The 2,130-nt window shown below is 52.0% G+C and overlaps 1 non-coding gene across 1 annotated transcript; it reads left to right on the top strand.

The window, feature by feature from the left end:
• The first annotated feature begins 423 nt into the window (after positions 1-423).
• TRNAQ-UUG (transfer RNA glutamine (anticodon UUG)) lies at positions 424-495 on the top strand. Its single transcript has one exon. It is a non-coding gene; the product is annotated as a tRNA-Gln (tRNA).
• Positions 496-2,130: the final 1,635 nt, after the last annotated feature.

The raw sequence follows: 2,130 nt of genomic DNA, 5'->3' as shown, positions 1-2,130 counted from the left end.
GAGGCCTCACTCTGGAAGGGGATACCAGGGGGTCATCTGCACACCTTGTCCCCTGGAGACTGTAGGCTCCTCTGTCTGGGTTATCAGGTACCTTTGTAGTATAAACTGGCCTCAAGCACAGCTGGTGCTTACAGACAGGGCTCAGGGCAATTCTGCTGAGACTTTCATATGTTAAAGAAGACAATTAACGACTAAACAAACTGTATAACGAGTCCTTGGAAGTGGTTCTCAGGGCTCCCACTTCTCTGGAAGCTGGCAGCCTGCATGCACGCATCATAAAGTTTCCTTTTAGATCTCACTCTTACCTCACTGCTTTGACCTCCAGCCTCAGACCTTTGGGGGACACTGTACCCCACGGGAACAGGGTTCCACAACACCAGCAAGGAAAGAGTCATGGATGCTCAGAAAGCAGCTTTGTTTATGGGTCCCATGGTGTAAGGGGCAGCACTCAGGACTTTGAATCCTGCCATCTGAGTTCAAATCTCAGTGGGACCTGGGTGTTTTTGACTGTAGACCTCATCTTCTCCAAGGGCTGGGCTATTTTATCCCCAGAAGTACCTGAGTGAGTCCTTTTTCCTCCAGCTGGATGAATGAGGCCCATTGGAGCCAGGTGTCTGGCTGGGCTGACTCACCAATCTGGCTGCAATGTGTTGGGGGCCCAAGAACTCATCAGTGTATGAAGATGCAGTCTGAGGTGGTATTTCTCATGGCTTCTCCTGAGGCCCTCACAACTGGTCCTGGAGCTGCCAGGCTATTCCTGTTGCAGGTATGGCACTTAAGACCAGGCTAAAAAGTCACGAGACAGCAGGAGAGAGGTGGAGTCCCAGGCTGGAGCCCAGCTCACCTGTCCTTCTCTGGGCACCTGGCGGTGGGGCAGCTGGTACCGACACCTCTAGGGGAAGTCTCAAAAGCCACAGGGGGCAGTGCAGGAGGAGGGGAGGACCATGACTGCATGTGGCCTGAGAATCTTCATAACGTCTCTGAGCCAGGCTGCTCCCCACCACCAACCTGTCACTAAGGACACCTCCAAAGCAGCATGTGGTCTGCAGCCAGCATCACAAAGTGGGAGGAAATCGGCCAGTCCCTCAGTGGGGGTCTCATAACTGTGGGGCTCATTTCAGCTGTGGGGCAGGAGATGTGTCCTGAAGAGGCTGTTCCCCAGTTGGAGAAAAGCAGAAAACAAGCCAGAGCTTGCACAGGGTTAGGCACAGTCACATGGAACAGGAGCAGCAAACAGGGAGTTTGCCTGGGAGAGCATCCTAGAGGAACTCAGGTGAGTGTGGCATCTGGGGGGCTGCGTTGTGAGCTGGTGGGTTGAATTTCTGTCTGTGGTGTCTGTGCATTTGTTTTGTTTTGCAGGGAGGGGCAATTTGCAGAGCTGCCTGTGTCTCTGTTTTGCAGAGAGGGGCAGTTGGAAAGCGTGTTTGGTGGTTTGGCGTGTTTGCAAGGTGTGAATTGGGAGAGCTTCCTTCCAGGTTGGCCTTCAAGGGCTGATCAGATTGGAAGCAAAGGCTTTGAGCCAGGCCTAACCAGCTAGCAGCTCTACAAGAAGGCAGCCCCAGTGAACCCTGTGAGCAGCGAACAGGAGCAACTAACAGGGAGTTTGTCTGAGGGTTCGCCTTCAGGAGGAGCCCTATACCTGTTTTACCTTCTTACATGGTGTTTCTCTTGTGCCCTTCAAGGCGGCACTAGAAACAAATAATGGATCTCATCATGTAGGAACCAATGATACAGACAAGACCAACTTTGACGAGATCACAGCAGATTTCATAACCCTAGGAAGGAAGATCAAGGAATATGGAGCACAAGTGGTCTTCTCATCTATCCTCCCTGTGGAAGGAAGGGGTCCGCATTGGGATCGTCGAATCACAGAGGTAAATGCGTGGTTGCGTAGGTGGTGTATCAGGGAAGGATTTGGTTTCTTTGATCATGGAATTCTCTTTCGTGATCAGGGACTGCTGAGAAGAGACGGGATCCACCTCACTAAAAAAGGAAAGAGCATCTTTGCGGACAGGCTTGCAAACCTAGTGAGGAGGGCTTTAAACTAGGTTTGTCAGGGAAAGGTGACACAATCCCTGAGGTAAGTGGGGAAGGAGGAGGAAACAAGTGGGCTTCCCGGGTGAAGAGGAG

The sequence above is a fragment of the Carettochelys insculpta genome, chromosome 23 (genome assembly GCF_033958435.1).
Source record: "Carettochelys insculpta isolate YL-2023 chromosome 23, ASM3395843v1, whole genome shotgun sequence".
In the NCBI taxonomy this organism is placed as follows: Eukaryota; Metazoa; Chordata; order Testudines; family Carettochelyidae; genus Carettochelys; species Carettochelys insculpta.
Note: the sequence above shows the minus strand (reverse complement) of the source record. Positions and strands in the feature narration are given on the sequence as shown.